Genomic DNA, 6,000 nt, shown 5'->3' with positions numbered 1-6,000 from the left:
TATTGGATCAAAAGCCATTCCATTAGTAGAATTACAACCCTGGATTTCATCCTATGTCCTTATTATGGGGCACTTCTCCTTTATTCTTGCTGAATTACAAATCTCTTATATACCTATTTTACATGTTATTACATAGCATTTTTTTATTGACAAATAAAGGCCCCCACAAAGTGTCAGAAGCAAAATGAACAGCCCTTGACCAAGAAGCCTTGCTGTTCTGATGCCGTTTTCAATTCATCTGTGGTTAATATGTATTATTTAAAGACATGGCCACAAACATAGATTTATAGAGCTCAATATATCAAGCAAAATTAACAATCACATCCAAGGAAAGCAATTGGAAAAACTGGCAGCACTATTCCCCCCCTACTTCTAATTCTTTTTTAAAAAATCAATCTTTTCAATTTGGTTAGAAATAATTTGTTACTTTTATAGTCTATCCTGGGAATAAAAGTAAGACATCGAAGCTCCATGTTTTGCACAATTGATTAACCAACCCCATATTGAAGGATCTAACTGGCTCTAAGACATCAACAGAGCAGGACACAGCCATAAAAAATGTAAATCTAGGAACCTTTATTATTACCCCTTTATTGTCTTTTATGCAAATGGACCTGCACTATCCCAAACACTTACATATAAATCCCATGTCCTATCCATTTCTTGAAGGCGTGACGAAGCTGTCCAGATTCAATTGTCTTAAGTCACTACAGGTGGCACATCAAATTAATACACAAACAATACTCCCCATGAAATCAACAGCAAGGCTCACCACCAAGGCACCAAGGCATTCTGTTGGCTCCAAACAATGCTGAAAATGCTTGAGGGCTGAGCCTGAACAGAACACTGGGGAAGCTGACAGTGAAAAATAACAGACAAATTGAATTTGTTTATTTATATAGTCCATGCCTTCAGTATCTATGAATAGCTCCATTCCTTTCTTGAATTTCACACATCTGTGTGAGCCACATGCCACTTATATTTTACACCTGCTTTTCTGAATGACAGAGATAGTAAAAGAACTAAGATTCACTCTCATCAGATTCACCCTAGCTCTTTCCTCTATCAATTTTTCTTCCACTCTTCCTTTCCTAGGATCACTGCTCTTTCCCTTTTCCTGCAGTTTCATCATCCCTCTTTCCTAATCTTGCTTCATCTGACCCCAGGTCCCAAGGTCCTTGGCTTTTATTTCATTTCCTGCCTTCCTAAAGGTCCATTTCTCCTCATGTCTTTTTACAGATGTATACTGACTTAAAATGTTGTAATAAATAAATAATAAATTTTAATATTCTGCTGGGATTCCATCTCAAACATTCATCACGTGGTACAACCAAACCGATTATAAAAAATTTTTGTGCCGCAAGGACCATGTTTTCCCACCCATAGAGAATGCTGCCAGCGCTTAATGCAAGGCAAATCAGTCATAAGAACGTAAAAGGAACCTGCTGGATCAGGCCAATGGCCCAACTAGTCCAGCATCCTGCTCTCTCTCAGTGGCCATCCAGCTGCCTGTAGAAAACCTAAAAGCAGCATCCGAACATGTGGTTTCCAGCAAGCATTGCTATCTCTAACCATGGAGGCTGATCATAGCCACCATGATGGCTAAGAGAGTCACTCCATTCCCTTGATTATTTTGATTACCCTTCTCTGAACCCTTTCCAACTCTACAATATCCTTTGGAAGGTGAGGCAACCAGAATTATAGAGTCTTCCAAATGTGGTCACACCATAGATATGTTTAAAGGCATATCGGCCCAGAACTTTTTGATTTTTGGTTTTTAATCACACATAATCATCCATTACAAACTTAGATGGTCTCTAAGGTGCTACTGGAAGGATTTTTTTTTGTTTGTTTCGAAATAAACCTAACACATAATATCAAAAATCATTCATATTAACATTTCTTTAGAAACATAGTATACTAAAATATACTTTAAAAAAACTCATTAATCCAACTTTCCACTGTATTTTAGGCAAAAAGAAGCAACTCTTTGACCCAGCATAAATAACTTTGCTTTATACCTTTCCATAAATTAGAACGCAGGGCCTCATCCTGACCCAACTATATGAATCTGCTTTACTATTCCTCCCTGGGACTATTTAAAAAGAAACTTTAAAGTTCTCATACAGAATACACCTAGCTATATATGTGTTATATAATACGCAATACGCATGATGATGCCTTATTATGGACATAAGTAAGCCACCCTGGGACTCTTTGTGGGCTGAAAAGCAGGACAAAAAAGCCCCTCTAAATAAAACCAACAACATGATGGAAGTGTTCTTGGGCATGAGCAGAAGGCCTAAAGGGTTTTAAGGGCCTATTTCTTTTCGTCCCCCTCTTGAGCGGCCTTTGCTTAAGGGGTGTTCCCCCTCCACACCACTCCCGCTCTCTTGCGACCTGGCGCGGTTGCCAGGCAACCTGCGGCCCCCATCAGAGTAAACACCGCTAGGGCGCTAGGCAACAGGCGGGGCGAGACCGAATCTCGGTCGCTGCCCAACTGCCGCCTGCATGACATCACTCACCCTCCTTGGGCCAGTTTATAAATAGGCGGCACTGCTGCGCGTGCGCAGGGAGCTTCCGCGGTCAACGGTGAGTCATAGCACGAGAGAAGGAAACAGGGCTTTGCAGCCACGCCCCCTCGTGAGTCATCACCCGGCGGCGGGCCTGCCAGTTCTGAGGAGTGCGGATAGGCGAGGGGGCTCGTCGCTTGCCGTAGCGCTTGGAAAGCACTCGGGCGCAAGGGACGGTGCGGAGACGGCGCTCTGAATCCTCTTTCCTCCTGTTCCGCGACGCGAATGTTTCTTTGTTTCGAGTCGCCGCCCGCCCCTCTTGTCAAGGACGGAGAGGGGCCGACGCCGACCTCTTCCCGGAATGCCGGTGACGCGCTAAAGAGGGACGGGGAAAGCTTGGAATGTTAGCTGGCGTGCGGCGCCCTTAAAGGGACAGTGACCTTTTCCCTTCCGCTCTGGGTTCCGAATGCAGAAGGAAGCGGCAGTCAGGAGCCTTTGTTTAAAGGAGACGACGTGCCCAATGAAGAGTTTCGCTTGTTAAAGCGAAAAACGAAAGCAGCCTTGTTAAAATTTGTTAAAAACAGGATATAAATACAGGTCTTGGGTCTGTTCAGTGCCTGGATGAGAGACCTCCTGGGAGGCAGTGTGCTGTAGTGGTTAGAGTAGTGGCCTAGGAGCTGAGAGACAGCAGAGTTCAAATTCCTACTAAGCCGTGAAACCCGGCGGTTGACCTTGGGTCGGCCACTGCCCCCTCATTTCTAACCCACCTCACAGGGGTGTTGTGAGGATGAAAAGGGGAGTGGGGATAATACTGGGCACCACCTTGAGTTCCTTGGGGAAACGGTGGTATAGAAATGTATTCATACAATAAAGCCTTAATCTACAGCAGATTATTGGCCAAATCTGAGCCTGGTTACAATGGACACAAGTGGCTTGTGCATTTGACCAAAGCCCCCAGTTTAATTGCACATTCTCTTTCCAATGGTTGCCAGCCACATGCTTCTAGGAAACATACAAGCCTGAGGTTAACAGCCTTCCTCTTTTACCTGCCCCTGGTGTTTGGTAGTTGGATAAAAAAATACAGGGATATGCTGTCCTTGTGTGCCTGGTGTGGGAACCTGTGATCCTTCAGATGTTCCTGGAATACAGTTCCCTGACCATTGGGCATCCCAAAAGAGTTGTGGAGTCCAAAAACATCTGGAAGTCCACAGATCCCCACCCTCCCAGGCCTGTGCTCTACTTAGAAGCCCTTAAGCACCTTCCACCATAAGGTTGCAAATGCAGCAATCAAACGGATCTGAAACCATGGTTTGAAACTGTTTTGTACTCCACCCTTCGGGCATACCATGGTTTGATGTGAAACCCAAACCAACAAAATCATGGCTTGGGGTGTTGCCTTGCCACCCTCAGAGGAGAAGGACTATAGCTCAGTCTATAGCAGGCATCCCCAAACTTCGGCCCTCCAGATGTTTTGGACCAAAATTCCCATAATCCCTGACCTCTGGTCCTCTTAGCTAGGGATCATGGGGGTTGTAGGCCAAAACATCTGGAGGGCCGCAGTTTGGGGATGCCTGGTCTATAGCATCTGTCTAGCATACAGAAGGTATCAGATTCAGTTCTTGGTGTCTTCAGGTAGGACTCGGAAAAGCTTGTACCTGAAACCTTGGAGAGCTGCTGCCAATCAAAGTAGATAGTACTGAACCAGATTAACCAATAGTCTTGACACCATATAAAATAGTTGTTAATGTGAGAGTATATGGGAGTTCTCAGGGTAGGCAGAAGAAAGGGGAAATGATAGGAACCATAGTTTGTCTGGAACACAAATTATTGTTTGCAGTCTAAGGCTAGAATCCTATAGCCACTTACTTGGGAGTAAGGTCCATTGATTCATTGGGACTTACTTCTGAGTAGACTTGTATAGGATTGTGCTGTAAACTACATTGGTTAGAGTTAACTTCTAAAAAGCCCGTTACATTTTCTGATAACAGTGTTCTTCATACCAGTTGGAGGTAGCTGAACAGCCAGCCTAAGATCTATATTATGTGAAATAAACATCCCTTGCCTTCTCATCTTATGAGGGCCATTTGAATTAAAATGGATTTTGTGTACCTATTCCACACTGCAATACTGTGGTGTGTGAGAGGAAAGCAATATTGTCCAACATAGATGAAGTTGTAACCGTCATTCCGTAATTACTCAAAAACTCCACTGACGTTGGGAATGATGCCAAGAATACATTGGCCATGCTGGGTTGTGTGTGTAACCACTCAAGGGTTTCCTTATATAATATGGTTGAAATCAAATGTGTCACAGACATTTGCAGTAGAGAATCCCATGGGGCAGCCAAGTCCAGTGTTACTCTTGTGCAGCGGTTACTGTGGCGGACATGGGCCAGGATGGAAGACACGGGATCAACTCCCTATTCAGCCATGAAGCTTACTGGACAACCTTGGGCCAGCCACTCCATATTGCTTGGCCTAATCTACCTCATAGGGTGGTTGTTATGAGGACTGAGGGAAAATACTCCCTAAAATCCTTGGAAGAAAGGTAGGATATAACCATAAGAAATAAGCATGTCATGGCTTTGTTGCATATGAGTAGAAAACCCAAAGGCCTCTTGACCAGCCCAAACTGATGCTTTTCTGTTTAAATGCTGCTGTTAAAAAGGAGAAAACTCTTTCACACAGCATATAATTAATTAACTGTGACCTTCCAGATGTTTTTGAGCTAGAGCTCCCATAATCCCTGACCATTGGTCATGCTGGCTGGGGATGATGGGAACTGGAATCTGACATCTCGAGAGCCACGGGTTTCCCATCCCTGTTTTATGGGATTGGCTGCGTTTCCCATCCCTGTTTTATGGGATTGGCTGCCACATTAAGAATAAGAATAATAAGTCACTGTTTTGCCATGGAGACTTACAATATTTTAAGCAAAAATCAAACACGTCCATTAAAACCAGCCACACACACACACACACACACACACACACACAAGGTTGAAACATCCCACTGAGACAAAAAGGTCATAGGTAGTTAAAAACCAAAGGCCTGATTAACAAAGAATGCTTTTGCCTGGTGCCTGAAGGTGTGCAATGACCATTCCACTGCCAGGTGAGCCTCCCCTGTTGCACTGGTCATAAGCTTAGAGGACTTTTCAAGCTGGCTAGACAAATTCATGGACAATTCTAGTTGTGATGACTCTGTGCAACACCCATGTTCAGACAGTAGGTCACTGAATACCAGATGCTGGTGAGCAACAGAAGAAGAAGCCAACAACCACAACAGCCACATGTAACATTGACATTCCCCATGTGTTAGAAATACAATCAGAATTGTTTGTATTGCATCCATCTGTCATATATGCTTGAGCTGAGATTGCTGCATTGCAGGGGGTTGGACTAGATGACCCTTGGGTCCCTTCCAACTCTATGATTCTATGATTTAATACTGTTTCTATCCCATCCTTCCTTCAAGGAGTTCAAAGA

This window comes from Zootoca vivipara, chromosome 3 (genome assembly GCF_963506605.1).
Source record: "Zootoca vivipara chromosome 3, rZooViv1.1, whole genome shotgun sequence".
Taxonomy (NCBI): Eukaryota; Metazoa; Chordata; class Lepidosauria; order Squamata; family Lacertidae; genus Zootoca; species Zootoca vivipara.
Note: the sequence above shows the minus strand (reverse complement) of the source record.